At 43.1% G+C, this 17,522-nt stretch overlaps 1 protein-coding gene across 1 annotated transcript in view; it reads right to left on the bottom strand.

The window, feature by feature from the left end:
* LOC121293840 (netrin-1) overlaps nt 1-17,522 on the bottom strand; it is a 173,658-nt gene that overhangs the window by 87,276 nt on the left and 68,860 nt on the right. The window lies entirely within an intron of this gene.

Raw genomic sequence — 17,522 nt, 5'->3', positions numbered from 1 at the left:
GAACTCGGCAGTCTGAACTCTCACTACAGCAATCATAAAGAAAGTCATTCCTCTGTTCATGAGTTCCATGAAAGTAAGATACCAGTCTAGACAGTGTCAGTAAAGCCCTGGGCTAAAACAGGAGGGAACATTTTCCTGTGAATATCCAGACTACAAATCATCACATTAGTGTCCATGCCAAATAACCACACAACAAAATTTGAAACACCTGAAGTGTATATCACATTACATACCGGACCTCTCACTGGTCTAGCAATTGGTCATCTGTTCTACTGTCTCTATTTGACCAGGACCTGAGCTCTGATCCCATATCCTCTCCATCACTAAGACTGCCCACTTCCACCTCCGTAACATTGCCTATCTCTGCCCATGGCTCATCATATCTGCTGCTGAAACCCTCATCCATCACTTTGTTACCTATAGACTTGACTATTCCAATGCTCTTATAACTAGCCTCCCACCTCACACCACCTGTAACCTTAAGCTTATCTAAAACTCTGTTTCCTTTCTCTTACCTCACGTCAAACTCTTTTCATTCATCACTTTTATGCTCCATATATTTAATATAGTAAAATATCTCAATATGTTTCAGGTCCAAGTGCACCCTGCCACCTCACCCCCCCAACCCCCCCGCTCCCCTTCCACCACCACCACCCTGCCAACCCACCCCCCAATGACCCCGGTATCTCTATAATCTCCTCCAGTTCCATAACCCTTTAAAATCTCTGCGCTCCTATTCTGGCCTTTTGCCCCATTCCTGATTTCCATTAATCCATCATTGGCAGCCGTGCTTTCAGCTGCCTAGCCCCTTGGCTCTGGAATTCCCTCCCTAAACCTTTTCACCTTGCCATCATTAACTCTTCCTTTAAGATATTCCTTAAAATCTACCTCTACCACCAAGCTTTTGGTCTACAATTCTAATATCTCCTATGAGGCTTGGCGTCAAATTCTGTTTGATAACTATGATGTGAAATGCCTTGAGACGTTTTACCATGTTAAAGGTGCTATATAAATGCAATTTGTTGTTGTCTCCAAAATTAAACTATCGGAGGCATGCATGTGACTATAACATAAGATAATCACATCAATTTTCATCTTTTCTGCATTGCAAATTTAAAATAATATCTTGTTATTGGCTTATTTGACATGTAATTCAAAACCATCCAAACTGGTTTTCTTTATGTGACTGATGTAAAATATTCTGGTTCTTGGATGTTATGCAATTTCTGTTTCTACTCCCTTTCCCCCGGGTTCATTTGCTACAATACTCTAGCCTAGAAGTGAGGCAGACCATTAGCTGTCTTCCAGTTCTCTTTAACTGCCTTGGAGGAAGTGCACCTGTAAGACAAATCTGCCTCTCTCAGCTACTCCTGATTTGTAAAGCTTTCATTCAACAGCTTCTTTTATACAAATATAGTGGAAACATTGTACCTTTTACAGGGAGAAAATACACAGTACTTATACTGAAATACATATAGGAATCTATGGTAATTTACTTAACAAAAGGCAGACATAGCATTGTGTGACAAAATTCTGACAAAGTTTTCAATCAATTGAACATGTGAATCTCACAGAATTTGAAGCATTAATACTTTCCCCAATGTGTTTTGGAAGGGATGGTTGGATTCCACCATGATTTTGCTTCTGCGGAGTTGATGGCAAATTTCATATTCAAGCCACAGTGAAGATCCCTGTTGATTGGGATCAGGTTTTGGTCTTGTGACATTTCTTTGGAAGATGATGTTGCTTTCAAAGCTGTTTCATGCTGCTTTTGTGCACATATTAAATGCCTCCAATTAACTAAGAGTGACATTTAACAATTGAGTAGCTTATCACAATACCTGGAAGTTGTTGATAAAAGCAAATCAACCAATACAGAACCATATATGTCTAGTTTTCTTTGCTCTATGTCCTGCCTCACTGCAACAGATTGTAGACCCAAACTACAGATACTGACTGAGCAAATGACTTCTGCAGTGTCACAGCACTGCCCTGTCTCTCCAGTATGGCCTTGCTGTTCCACTTCAGGGAGTGACACTGTTGTCACCTTACAGTCAAGTCTTCTTTTGGAAATAAAAGCTGCTTTTAACATTAAATTAATCTAGAAGAATTTTAAATCCCTTTGCAGTTTTGTTTTACTGGCAACTATACATGCCCATTCACTCAAGGGTTCTCATTGCTCACACAGCAGATTGTTTAGTAGAAGCAAAGATGACAATATACAAAGAAATTCTCTTTTAGGGCAGTTGCAATGGTATGGCCATCATACCAATGGGCTTTTCCCAAAAGAACTCATTGCTTAGGACTGTTCAAAACAACAATGCAATAATTACAGCAATTTTGGGGTCTCATTAAAACAGACATGTTCTCCTGTGTCCATCTTTTCTCTCAAACAGCAAAACCTTTGTTTGCACGGGATCTGAAATTTAAATAGGTTGAAGTGTTTCAGCCAATCAACACCTTGCTTATACTGTTTGTTTGGAGTTGCAATTCTTCTGCCCAGGAGAGTTTTGCACATATTTATAGTATGGGTACCAGCATCCACCCTGTCTCAGCAGCTAAGTTAATTCAAAACTCATTTAAATTGCCTCTCCATCGGTGTTAGTGGGTGGAAGCTCTGTCAGATCCTGAAGGATGTGCCTCATGCAGCTAGCAGCATCCCCAGTGAAACGCTGCGGTTTTGTGTATAAAGATGGCATTCAGGAAAACCCAGTAAAAACACAGACTTCTTAATAAATCTAAGACCAAAAAAAAGACAATGAGAATAACAGCATTTATGCAGCAAGTTTACTGTAATGCAAAGTCTGAAAGGAGGAAAGGGACATGGAGAAGCTTCATGGGCAGTTTGTAAAACTCAAATTGAGCTAAATTTCATGTAGTGTCAAATCCTAGTAGGTGATTCCGTACCCTCCAGTGATCTCACCCCACTTCTCCTGACTCTGGATGTGTACGGAAACTTTAGCATTGAGGTGAAGCACCTGGTACGCCGATGCTGAAGATGTATTGTGATTTCCCTTGCAAAATTTTTGTTTCCTGAACTACTGAAATTTGTTTCTTTTTAGTCAATATTTTTTCCTCTTCACCAGCTCTCCTGAAAACACTGGCTCCTTCCTGGGGCACAAGTGACCCTCAAGCAATTCACCCAAGTCTATTCATGATGAGCCTTGATGCTGAGAATTGCAAGATGATTCAGCTATGGAGGAATTACAACCAATCACAAACCTGTTTCTACCTGATGGTCACACACACAAATCAATGACAATCAGATGCAAAACCCAACCTGCCTTTCCACTCCTTAATCCAGGAGCACTAAAGTCAATTCTAACCATCCTTCTATCTTCCCAGCTGAAATCTGAGAACTCAGCATAGACTAAGATCTCCCAAAAATTCAGTTATCGACTAAATAATGTCACTGATCTATGCGGACAATCCTGTATTAATGCACTATTCAAACTGCTTGCAATGGAGCAGAACAACTCATGCATTTCCAGTAACACAGCATTATTCTTTAAGATCAAGATAATTTGCATCCATGGTCATAAGCCATGAGCTGAGGCTCAAATGCCTTCACACATGCTCCTAAAATGCCCAGAATGAACCATTTGATGCTATCTTTAGTTTGCAGATGTTCATATCTTACTGTACTGATTTTAAAAGTGCTGTAAGCTACAATGATTGAAATCAACTTAATTTAATACTACACTTATGTTACAGAGCTGCAGCACTGTAATGTGAATGAATACTGCAGTCTCTGGAGATGTGAAGATCTGCCTGAGTATGGATTTACTACCCCTCCCCCCCACCACTCTCACTCCCACCACCATCGTCTCTGGATTTCTGGAGACAACATGGGCAAAGCAGCAATGTGATTGTGATTTTTTTTCTCTCTGCAATTGCTCTAACCATGCACACCATTAATGTTTGTTTATTGTTAGCTTCTATGAACCTCCTTTGGTGGCAAGATAATAAAGGGATAAACTGTGATGTTAAAACATTGACAGAGGTCATTATAGGTAAGACAGGCTGCACATCACTGGGGGCTTAAGGCTATTATTGAACCATTTCTACTTGAAGCAGTATGGTACAGTACAATATAAATACATTCAAATTCTGTCAGCCCCCCTCCTCCAGTTTTGTTCCCCATACAATACTGTACTGTAACTGTGTTGGAAAGTTATATCATCCTGTACTTTGTGGTAATGCTGAAAGCAATTGAATTGAGTTCAGATCAATAATTATGAACAGAATTTGATCAGGCCTGTAAATGGGTTATTTGGAGAGTGCTATGCTGACTAAACTAAACAGGGCTGTAGAAAAAAGCCAGTGAACAGCATGTAAATTTACATTTAATTCGGAATATTCAGATTAACAAAGGAGATACTGCATGTGAAATCCTCAATGGGAATCACTTTTAATAGATGAAGGAAGGATGCCTATCCTTGTAAAAGTAAATAATTCTAGAGTGTTGACACTGAGTATGTATGACAGTAGCTTGTACTGAGTAGTGTAGGTACAAGATTAAACCGTTGACAACATGGAGAAGGAACTATGCTGGAGAGAGCTAAGATAAAGATCTAACCTCAAGGCCAAACTCCTTCTGACAGTACAAACACTTCATCTGCTCCATTTGATAAAAACAAGCAGCGCAATTTGACAATCATTTCCTCAAGCAACTCTGGCCCTCATGCACTGCTAGGAGGCAAACTGAGCAATGTATTGCCATAATCTGTCAAGTGACTGTTTGTGAGGCACATCAAACAGTGTAACTGACTGCTGTTGGCCACCAAGGGTTGCCAGTATCTCCCAGTACATTCCCAACATAGCAATTTGCACCCGTACTGAGGCAAACAGCACTTGCTAGTGCTCCCAATTAACTGGACAAATTACTCCCAGGTGGGAGCATTGGACTGATTGAAAGCAATGAAATGTTGCTGGAGGGTGGCTGTCAGCCATGGTCCTATCATGTCGCTATTATGCATGCAGGCTTTTTATGTGAAGGTGCTGTCAGCTCGATATTAATTTATGATCTTAAAACCTGATATTCTTTTAAAAATGCATCTGAAAATTCTCTTTGCAGGTGTTGCACACTGAGGATTGTATTGAATTGTCATGCTTTGCCAAGTGATAATGCATTATGTCAAATTATTCTACCGTATGTTATTCTTGCAGATCGTTCAATAATCCAAACAGTGAATAGTTTTCTTTAGTTTGACATACAGTTGACTGTTGTAAAGTGAATTATGTTTCATTGCTGTCAAATTTTCCAGTATTTGAAAGAACAAATGTAGGTTTTAATCTTAGTAGCTTCAATTGATATTGTGAACACTGTTTACTTTCACTGAAACAAATTGTGTGTCTTTGGACATCTGTCACATCGTAATGCATGTTGTATGACTTGGTTTTATCACATGATTACTGAACCATATGTATTTCATTGGCTGTGACCTGCATTGGGACATCATGTGGGTGATATTTGTTTATAGTATCAAATCTCAAATTATGCAATATATCAAAGAAATTGAGCAACACATATATGACAGAGATCATATGACAGAAATTCTTGAACTCATCAACATAAAACTTGTCCTAGCTTTGTTTAAACTGAGGCTTTTGGTCCTTTCTGTCACTGATGTTTAGCATCAGAAAGTCACAAGACACCCTTTCTCTTCAGAAACACCACTGATTTCAAATACACTTGTCATTGTTACAGTTCAATGTTCAAAAACTTAATGGAATACAAGTTTTCAACATTTCTACAAGGACTGTTGTTCTAATTCCTCCATATTAATTACTTTAGCAAATCCCCTTCTCACCTCATGTCTCTTGACCCAGGAGACATTCCAGTTGAACAGCAAGCCAGTTATTGCTACAGGTGACTCCAAGTGCATGCACTTCTCTTCTTTGATGTTAAAATGGCAGTGGGCTGCAGGCTCCCATGGGGCAGAAATTTTCCCTCGTTGGGCGGGCACGGTGGGCGGGCCTGGCAGCGGCCACAAAACCAACTGCCGCCCACGAGCAGGCCCCAACTTCACGCTATGAAACACGGCTTCACACTGGCCAAGAAGGGCTGAGCTGGGGTGGGGACCTGTTGGCTGCCGGGTCCAATGACAACCTGGCGGCCAGTTTAAAAACAGCCCAGGCAGCCCCAGAAAGGCTGCCAGGGAAGGATGTCTGTCTGCTGTTGCAATGATGGAGTCGAGTGCGGAAGCAAATGCCTGGCGAGAGGGCAGGTTGGGTGGGCACTCGGCCTCCCGCTTTTCTAATGAGTGCCTCGCTATTCTCCTGGAGGCGGTGACTGCCAGAACGGACACCCTTGTCCCCAGAGATGGGAGAAGGAGGCCACTGCAACTCACCAAGAGGGCATGGGAGGAGGTGGCAGCACTGGTGAGCAGCCATGATGTGGTGTGGCACACATGGGTGCAGTACCAGAAGAGGTTCAATGACCTGCTGCGCTCAGGAAGGGTGACTACCTTGCTGGCAAAGGTCAGTGTCCAGAAGTGTTAAGGTGTGGCCTCAGAGGTCCTAGAGTCTGAGTGCTGACTGTCAATCACACCGGAACTGGCCAAGGGGGTGAGCCCTGGCTGCTTGGACTGAGTGCCTTGCAGCTTGAGGGCCACGACTCGGATGTGCCCTGTGAGGTGTTCCTCAGCTGGGGTTGGCCAGGCTGCAGTGGCACTGCAGGTAGAGAGTGGATTAATCAATGCTTCTCTGATCTTTCAGGACAAAATGAGCCATAGCCAAGCAGAGAGGGCACTTACAGGCAGGGGCCCGCCCAACCTGCTGCTACTCACCAGGTTCGAGCAGGACGCCTTAAAGCGCGACAGCTGGCATGCTCCACATGCGACTGGTTGTGGAGAGGTTGGGGTGCCAGACAAATGTAAGAGTGCAGTGCATAGAGGTGAGACTTTCGGATTGTGCAACCATTCTAGTGTAGCCTCCTCATTGATGGGAGCCTCGAATCTGGCGTTCCCATTGATCAATGGAAGACAAGAGCACCATGATGCAGATCTCTGTTGTCTCTTAAAGTGATGACTTTAACTAATGACATCTCCTTCTTCTCTCTTTTAGGTTCACCAGCAGGCGTTCACTCTCTGGATCCTGAAGGGCCACCCCTGACACCGGGAACCACCTGGCATCATTTTCACCTGCGTCACACCCGCTCTCTGAAGCAGGCACCAGTGCAGATACCAGCATCTCGGTGGGCATTAAAGCAGCGGCTAGTATCTCAGTTCACATTGGCACTTCACAATCACTTGAGGTGCAGCTGGAAGCAGAGAGTGCCCAAGGCACCGGCAGTCAGAGGACTGTGGGGGAGCAGGAAGATGCTCAATCAAAGGCTGATGATGAGCCTCTGGAGTCGTCCATTAGGTGGCAGATGCTGGATGTCCAGCAAGATGTGTGGGAGGATCTGGCAGAGATCCATGAAGATGCACATGCAATGGTCTCCATGATGGAGGAGCCCAAACAGAGCATGAGCACTGCAATGACCCTCATGGCCGAATGCACTGCCTCCTCCATTGAGTGAGTGGTGACTCTCATGGAGAGGCAGCTCCAGGAACAGAATCAGGAGTTCCTGGGGTTGCACTCGGATGTGCAAACCCTCACACAGACAATGACCTCAGGCGATCAGTGTCAGTGTGGGAGATGGATGAGGCACCCAGTACCCCAGCTAGGTGCCCGTCCATCAATGGTGAGCAGGGATGTCTAGAGTGACCTCACATTGGTGCATGAGCTGCCTGCCATCTCTGCAGACTTTTCTCAGGGCGCTCTGGATGACGGCAGCAGCTCCTCCGCCCCTCCGCCAGTGACTGTGGCATCTGATGAAGTTGCAGTGATTGGGGAGATGCCAGCCCTGGCACTGGCTGCTCCCTCCCAGGCAGAGCCAGCAGAGGCTCCACTGGCCAGAGGAGGTCCACCAAGGTCATCAAGGCCAACAAAACAGCAAAGTCAGCAGGCTGTCTCCAATGCCAGTGCCGCGAGGGGGTAGCACCTAGATGTAGCACTTGCAAACATAATTTAAAGGCATCATTAGCACAAGATGGACAGGTCATGAGTGATTTTGTGTTCATTTATGTTTACTTTATCTACACTGGTCTGGGAATGAAGACCAGAGGCGTCTATGTAAATAGTTTGGAATTGTCCACATAAGATAAATTTTGTTTTTGTCATTGTGGCTTGAGTATGCTTCATCTTTTTGCAGGGTACGCCTGTATGTAATGCTGGATGTAAGTGTCACTGAACTTTATTGCACAGGCACTGAGTGTTCTTTGTGTTCAAATGAAAGGCTCCTTCCAGACATCAGGGATGGGGGAGACAGCCCTGACATGTGTTTGAAGCTGATCTTTGGCAGCCTAGCTGAAGGAGCGTTGGATTAAGGCATCCCTGGTATCCCTGCCTCCCTGGAGGTTACTAAGGTAACCATGCCCTCAGCGCTCTCCTCATCATGCTCCTCTTATGACTCACCACTGGACTCATTACCTGTGGCCTGTGCAGTTGCATTAAGATCCTCTTCCTCCAGTGGGACCCACGCGCCCCCCCCCCCACCCCCAACCTTGCCAGTGCCAGATTGTGGAGAGCATAGCATGCAACCACTATCAGTGACACCCACTCTGGGGGGTATTGTAGTGCTCTCCCTGAATGGTCCAGGCATCGGAAGTGCATTTTGAAGAGACTTATGGTCCTCTCTATCACCGCCCTTGGGGAGGCATGACTCATATTGTAATCTTTCTCTGCCTCTGTTCTTGTGTGGTGGAGAGGCGTCATGAGCCACCTTTTCAAGGGATAGCCCTTGTCACCCAGCAGCCATCCATCTAGTCGGGCTGCAGCAGTGATGAGCCTCTCTACCTGGGAGCATCTCAGGATGAAAGTGTCATGGGAGCTGCCTGGGTACCTTGCACAGACTTGCAGAATCTGCATCCTGTGGTCACACACTATCTGCACGTTCATGGAGTGGAATCCCTTCTTGTTGATGAAGACACCTGGCTCACCCGCTGGCACCTTGATGGCCACATGTGTGCAGTCGATAGCACCCTGGATGCGGGGGAAGCCAGCAATCGCTACAAAGCCTCTGCCTTGCTCAGCCTGCCTGGCCTTGCCCGTACAGTAAAGGATAAAGGTCAGTACGCGCCTGAACAGAGCTTCTGTCAACAGCTTTACTCAACTGTGGGTAGCTGATTGGGAGACTCCACACAGATCCCCCACTGACTCCTGGAAAGAGCTGCTGGCTTGGAAGTTGAGGGCCACTGTGACCTTCACAGCCACTGGCATGGGGTGTCCACCTACACAGTCAGAGCTGATCTCAGGTCCAATCATCTGACAAATGGAGGTCACAGTCTCCCTTGAGAGGCGGAGCCTCCTTCGCATTGCACCTCGGACATATTGAGGTAGCTGCATCATTATCTGTAAACCCTGGCAGCAGGATAGTGGCGTCTTCTATGGCCCCTTCCACATTAGAGTACCTGCTGGCCCTGTGCCCCTTGTGCCTGCGCCTCTCCTCCCACTATTGCATTGGGACACCTGGCCTCCTCTCCCTTCTGCCCCTCTCTTCCTCCTCAGAGAGGTGTCTACAGCGGAGGTCACAATTGCCAGTACCATGGTTACAGAAGGCTGTCTGATACCTGGAAGGGTCCACACGGTCTGAATCCTCCGGGGGCCTGGCAGACAGCAATAAGTCCTGAAATGAAGCCTGGAAATGCTAAGAATGAAGCCCCAAACAGACATGAAGCTGCCAAGTACCAATAAACAACCAGCAGCAAACTATCTCCGCACTAATCACACTGGCAATGCTGCTGACCCTTTTTATCTCAACCTTGGATGAGGTTTGTGAAAATGTCACCTGCCCATTTTGCCTGTGCGACGAGCAGAAAGTTGGCCGGGCAGGGAAAAATCACAGTGAATTGGACTATTGCGGGCCTTAAGTGGCTGCTTAATTAATGGCGGGTGCCGCTCCGGCACCCACCGAGCGAAATATTGCGTAAGTGTGCGATGACGTTGGGCACTCACCCAACCTCATCACACACTATTTAATCCTGTTCAGGTCGGGCGCGCGTCCGCCCATGGGACAAAAAATTCTGCCCATGAAATTTCTGCCAGTGTTGTCTTTCACGATTCACTAAGTGGCCAAAGTGAAAAGAATTGTTACTTTTTAAAAATGTCAGATTTTCCTATTTTTAAGTGCAAATTTGTAACAAAAATGCTAATTTGTTGCAGGAGCCTTTCTTACAGTTTAATAAATCCTCACTTGAACAATGAATTATAAAACACACTTCACACCATTGCAGACTGATATACACAAGGTCAGCAAGCAGAGGATAGGGGAAGCATCTGGACATCCAGAAATTAGCTGAATTAGAGGAAGCAAAGAGTACATGAAGCTGCATCAGAATGGAAAAGGTGATTATATGGTGCCTCAGGGATTAGGACTAAGGCCATTATTGTTTACATTGTACAAAAGCGATCTGGAAGTGATTTGCAGACAGAAATAAAACTGTTAAAAGTTTGCCAAGGATGCAAAAGTGGGTGGGAGCTACAAGTGACAAGGAACAAGCAAACTAAATATTGAAGGATAAAAGCAAAATACTGCGGATGCTGGAAATCTGAAACAAAAACAAAAATTGCTGGAAAAACTCAGCAGATCTGACAGCATCTGTGAAGAGAAAGACAGAGTTAACGTTTTGAGTCCATATGACTCTTCTTCAGAACTAAAGAGAAGTAGAAATGTGGTGAAATATATACTGTTTAAGGGGGGTGGGACAGGTGAAGCTGGATAGCAGACCAGTGATAGGTGGAGGCAAAGGAGAGATGCAAAAGATGTCATAAACAGAAGGTCGAAGGGGTGTTGATGGTGGTGATACTGGTGAAAGGAGGTGCTAATGGTGACATTAAGAGTAGAAAGCAGAATGAGCAAGTAACAGATGGCCCTGGTGGGGGTGGGGTGGGTGGAGGGAATGGTGTGGGAGAAAAGATCAAAATAGGCTAAAAGGTAGGGATAAAGCAATGGATGGAAATATATGTTTTAAAAATAGTAGAAAAAGGTGGGGGGAAAAATGTATATATAAAACTTAAAAAATAAATATTTGGAAAAAGGGGATCAAAAAGGGGTGAGGATGGAGGAGAGAGTTCATGATCGGAAGTTGTTGAACTCAAAGTTAAGTCTGGAAGGCTGTAAAGTGCCTCGTCGGAAGATGAGGTGCTGTTCCTCCAGTTTGCGTTGAGTTTCACGGGAACATTGCAGCAGGCCAAGGACAGACGTGTGGGCATGAGAGCAGGGTGGAGTGTTGAAATGGCAAGCGACAGGGAGGTCTGGGTCATGCTTGCGGACAGACCGAAGGTGTTCCGCAAAGCGGTCACCCAGTCTGTGTTTGCTCTCTCCAATGTACAGGAGACAGGAGAAAGTTCGAAAGACCATATCCAAGTTTTCAAATTCTAAGGGCTGCAGATTAACTGAATTACAATAAATTGTTTGACCTAATCACAACCTCAATATGGGGAGTGGAGAAGAAAGGGGTTATAATTTAAGATCAGAAGAAGGACAGTAATTTATATTAAACTGAATGTGGTGACTGAGTATAGCAAGATCTTGTTTGAACTTTGGGACAAGTAATGATGGACTGCAATGATCTTTTCCATTTCACAAGTTTAAAAGTTTTTGTCAACAGCATTAATATATCTTACAGTCAAGCTTACATCAGTTTGTTTTGATGCCTGTTAGTAACTTCCAATTTTCTCTCTTTAATTTATTTGCAATTTAACATTTTGCACCACAAAGCTGCCTTCATAAGGATATTGATTTCCCCTCATCCTCCTCCCACAATTTTTACAGATCCCCTCCCCCCCTCCTGAATTGTTAATTCCTTGATAAGATACAGTTTGATGAATGTCTGGAACCTTGCCCAGTAATGTCCCAAATTCCATGCTGGTGAATGGTAATGAAACTGGTTTGTTCCTCAAATAGGGAGGAATGGGAGCTTTTCAGATAATCTGTCTCACAGTGGCCATGTTTGCTTGTCACCTTTACCATCCTGGCTCCTCTGAATGTCATCATCTAATGTAAGCAATTGATTTTAACATCAATGGTGGTGAAATTTAGATAAGCAGGATTGTTTGCTGAAGAAGTAATATGAAAGGGGCCATCAGTTAACATTAACTTAAAGTGACTGGACTGAATACTGCTTTCCCTTAGAATCATAGAATGGTTACAGCACAGAAGGAGGTCATTCAGCCTGTCACATCTGTGCTGGCCCTCTCAAGGAGCAGTTCACCTAGTACCACCCTGTTTTCCCTGTACACCTGAAACATTTTCCTTTTCAGATAATGAACCAATTCCCTTTTGAAAGCCTCAGTTGAACCTGCCTTCACCACACTCTTGGGCAGTATGTACCAGATCCTAACCACTTGCTGCATGAAAAAGTTTTTCCTTATGTTGCCATTGCTACTTTTGCCAATTGCCTTCAATTTGTGCCCTCTGGTCTCAGTCCTTACATCAATGGGAACACTTTCTCCCTATCTACTCTGTCCAGACCCCTCATGATTTTGAATACTTCTATAAAATCTCCTCTCAGCCTTTGCTGCTCCAAGGAGAACAGACCCAATTTCTCCAATCTTTCTACATAACTGAAGTTCGTAATCCCTGGAACCATTCTAGTGAATCTTTTCTGCACCCTCCCCAATGCCTTCACATTCTTCCTAAAGTGTGGTGCCCAGGACTGGATGCATACTCCAGTTGAGGCCAAACCAGTGCTTTATGCAGGTTTGACATAACTTCCTTGCTGTTGTACTCTATAACCCTATTAATTAAGCCCAGGATGCTGTATATTTTATTATCCACTCTCTCAACCTGTCCTGCCACCTTCAATGATTTATATGCATAAGGCAGAATTTTTCTCTTAGTGGGGGTGTTTGGTGGGGGCAGGCGGGAAGCCGGCCACCACCTGCGATCGGCACCACGTCGTGGTTTTACATGGGTGGGCCAATTAAGGCCTGCCCAGTGTGGAACACGAGCGGCAGCGCTCAGCGCAGTCTGTGCAGGAGTGGGGGGAGGAGGGCGAGCAGGCCTAGCGTAAACATAGCACATGCGGGCAAAAGAACGCATCAATCTTCCTGAGGCATGCAGCTGCCTCAGGGACATGAGGTGCTGTTTAAAAAAGTAATGAACAAAATAAAAATGTCATAAAACGTGTCCCCTCATGTGACTCTGTCACATGAGCAGTGACATGTTTTTAACTCAAGTGTAAAATTTTCATTTTATGTTTATTTGCTTTAGGAAACCTCATCCAGCCTGCCGACCGAACTATCGCGAGAGTGCACGTTGACTCGGCCGATGTCAACGCACTTTATTTCACGCTCGGGCATGTCAGGCGCATGCCCACACGCCGAGCGAAATATCCTGCCCATAAACACCAGGTTTCTCTGCTCCCACACCCCTTTAGAGTTGTACCCTTTACTTTATATTGTCTCTCTGCGTTCTTCCTAGCAGAGTGAATCACCACGCTTCTCTGCATTAAATTTCACCTGCCACTTGTCCTCCCATTTCACCAACCTTTCTAGTCACTATCCTCCTCATGGTTCACAACACTTCCAAGTTTTGTAACATCCACAAATTTTGAAATTGAGCCCTGTACACTAAGAACTATGTCGTTAAGATATATCAGGAAGAGTAAGGTTCCTAACATCAATCCCTGGGGAATCCCACTATAAACCTTCCTCCTGTCTTAATGAAATTGTGGAACTGAGTGTTTTCTGGTATGCATTTAAGGGTTGTCACAGATCTCTAATATGCAAAGAATGTTAATAAAGTGCACCTGAGATCACATCAGAAAGATAAATACTGACTTTCTCCAGCTCTGATCTCATATTGCTGCAACTAAACTTATTACAGTACTTGCACAGAATAGATATGCTAAATATAATGTCTGAGGGCACAATACAGAATGTAGTCACTTTTCATACATGGAACTCAATGTTTAATAACTAATTTTCTGATAAACTATAGTGACATTCCAACAGCGTGTAATATTTTGGCTCAATTCACAAGATAATTACAGATGAGGAGGATACTTCAACCTATATTAGTTCATCCATCCAGAACAGCCCCATCGCAGTCACCTCTCCCCTAACCCCCACACTATGCACCACTGCACTGAGCTATTTCTTAAACAATTCCTTGGATTTTGCCTCTTCCATTCTGCCCAGAAATCCATACCAAGTGTTGACCCCTCTCTCCATAAGGAATAATTTTCTGACATCAGCTCTAAAGATGGCTTTTACTAGTTTGAATTTAAGTCACTGTGTCCTAATTTTACAATTTAATTTAAAGTAATATTCCAGATTTACCTTTTCCATTTATTTATTACCTGGTGTACATCAATAAGACCACCTCTCTGACACCTCCTTTCCACACTCACTAGCCCATGTTTCTCCAGTCTTTCTTCATATCTCAGACGTGCTGCATCCAAATCTTGTAAAATGGTTGGCTGTTACATTATGATACTCTCTCCTCCAGGGTAAAGTGATCCAAAGTTTATCCATAAAATGGAAACATTGAACTTCTACAAACCTGCAGATAGTTAGGTACCAAGCTGCAGATATGTTGCTTTGAATCTTGCATGCGTAAGAGAAAATTTACATTTAGATAACACCTTTCATGACCACTGGATGTCTCAAAGTGCTTTACAGCCAATGAAGTACTTTTTTAAAAGTGCAGTTACTATTGTAATGCAGGAAAGATGACAGCTAATTTGCGTACAGCAAACTCCCACAGACAGCTATGTGATAATGACCAGGTAATCTGCTTTTGTGATTAAGGGACAAATATATTGGCCAGGACATGGGGATAACTCTTATCTTTCATATCCAGTCAAGCAAGTAGAAGGGACCTTGGTTTAACATCTCATCTGAAAGACATTACCGTCAACAATGCAGCATTCCCTTAGTACTGCACCAGAGTCTCAGCCTTGATTTTTGTTCTCAAGTCATGGAGTAGGTCTTAAACCTTGTGATTCAGAAGTGAGTGTGCCACCAACTGAGCCACAATTGACACTCAAATGTATGTGCTATTTATGTACAGACTTCATTTATTTTGATAATCTTATTTTACTTTTAAATTATCATTTATAATTTGAGATTCAAATATGCCATTCCTTCCTCAGGAGAATCATACTTATTAGCTGTGGGTTAATTCAGTTGCACTTGTGATTAAAAGTCCCTCAATTAACCTTCCATGGCTCCTTATATGAACTTTCATTGACAAGCATTCAAAACAAACTGAACGCTTTTTATTCAAATGTTAATCATTTATTTAGATGATCAATTGTCAAGGTCAGAATTGTATTAACAATATCTTACAGACAGCAAAGCAATTGGATGTGACAGCTACCTGTACATATTATTCCAATAATGGTCCATTTAGTAAACATAAGGACTTGGATCTTTCTTAAACTTAATTGCACCAGCCGCTGCATTGTTCATTTTAATAGGCCTTACTAGCTTGTTTTATAGTTTTTGAAGTATTGATTCAAATTAGTGTTGACACTGGAAACAAGCTGCTCATATAGACCATCAACCCTGCTGTTGGTGTAGTGTAGGCCCTGAGGGAGTTTAAATGACAGAGCTAATTGTCTGTGATAAACTAATTAAATTATGCTGATAAGATCTTGGTTAGCGCCCAAGGTGCAGCACTTAGCACGGAACATGCCCTGGTTTAATGCAATGCACATGCACTGAGACCCTCTCAGTCAATCAGTATCTTGTCAATACTATCATCAGAACCTTTCTCTTTATCTTTTTGTCATTCCACAGCTCCATTCATTGATGTAATTTGTAACCTATTTGACTGGGTGTAAAAAAAACTACAGCTGCATCTGCAGCACCTATTCCTTTTTCTGAAGGGCTTGAAGTGTCTCTAGTTTGTGGCATTTTTTGCTGGAATGCTTAGTCTACAAAGGAAGCAGGTTTAACATAACTCAAGGTGTTACACTAATTCTCTACGAAGCTGATGAAAACATGAGCCCAAGTGATCCTCTATAGCTCTGAAATCTTCTTTTGTAAGGTAAGGAGCCTAAGATTTTTGACATTGCACTGGCATCTGAATACTCCAAACAAATATCAGTGCAAAATCACAGATCTCAAGGTTTAACCCTTTCGGTTGATAGGACTTATATGCAGGTGTGAGTGATTTTGAAATTGCAATAATACTATGTGTGGGAACATAGTGATCCTGATCCTAGTATGAATCACACCAATTGGGAGAAAATTTGAGAGCTGGGTTATTTTAACTCCTGCACCTCAATAGCATGCCCGAGTCTACTTCCCACCCAGAGCAGGCAGGAAATTGGTTTGAAATATCTAATGGGCTCTGTAAAATTGGGTGTCCCTAGGTCTTGCACTTGGCTAAGTTTTGCGAGCTGGAAAGTTGGGGATTTCTTTTGGGAGGGAGGGAGTTGTGGAATATCTGGGTGAGGGGAGGTCCAAATTTTCCTTCTGGGGCTGAGAGGAGCACTGTTGTTCCTCCTTGCCCTACTAAAGAAAATGTAAGATTTGTTTTTTCTGGCTTCCCCTTCTCCACAGGTCCTGACTGGCCTACATCTGATAAGAAGATTGCAGCAGCTTTCTGCCCATCCAAAGTTAAAATTGCAGTTGGGGCTAGATTATATCATCGGACCCTGATCTGCACATTTAAAGCAAAACTGCACCAACTCTAGATGGGAGGCCTAATTCTCTTGCCAGGAGCCTAAGTGAAAATTGTGGTCAACTGGATCTGAGTGGCTTTTTGGTAGGTAACTAACCCGAGGCATTTTAACTGTCCACACGTCTGATTTCCACTCGGCATGTAAGGTTGAAATTACCTATGTGTTCTTTCTAGAAGATAGGTAAGGGAATGGAAAAGGTAAATTGGGAGTATTGCTTTAAATTAAATTGAGGGAGCTGAACAAATGGACAGGTTCAAATGAATGAAAGGTAGATTTAGGACTGATATCTGGAAGTACTTTGAAACACACCTGAAATGGACGTTCTGAAAGAGGTGAAAACCCAAGAATGATTCAAGATACAATTAGATGCTGAAAGGGGCAACTGCATGGTCTTTCATGATTGATTAATTAAACTGGGCCAAATGGACTTCTTCATCAACAATAATTTTACAATCCAGTGAACATTCTTTTATTTTGCCTATCTTGAGCTTCTCATTTGATTAATGCTATTACAAATACATTAATCAAATAAGATGGTGAAGAAAGTGTGTGTGGCTCAGTCAATTAATAAAAAATGATCATTGTTTTCAGATTAATTCCTTTAAGAAGATTACACAAAGCCTTTCAGAAAAGATTGAAGTATGCAAATTGCTGTGCTATGAATATGGTTTCAGAATCTTGTGTAATGCTATACAGTTCGGCTAAAAAGTGATCCTGACTCTTTAATTCTTAAATCATTGCATTTAAATCAGGAAGATAAATACACTAAATCTTGCTAGATAATTTTAATAGATAAATCTATTTTACTTATTATGTACTGAAATATGATTTCAATTT

The sequence above is a fragment of the Carcharodon carcharias genome, chromosome 22, assembly GCF_017639515.1.
Source record: "Carcharodon carcharias isolate sCarCar2 chromosome 22, sCarCar2.pri, whole genome shotgun sequence".
NCBI classification, from domain to species: Eukaryota; Metazoa; Chordata; class Chondrichthyes; order Lamniformes; family Lamnidae; genus Carcharodon; species Carcharodon carcharias.
The sequence above is the reverse complement of the archived record's forward strand: the minus strand, read 5'-3'. Positions and strand labels throughout refer to the sequence as shown.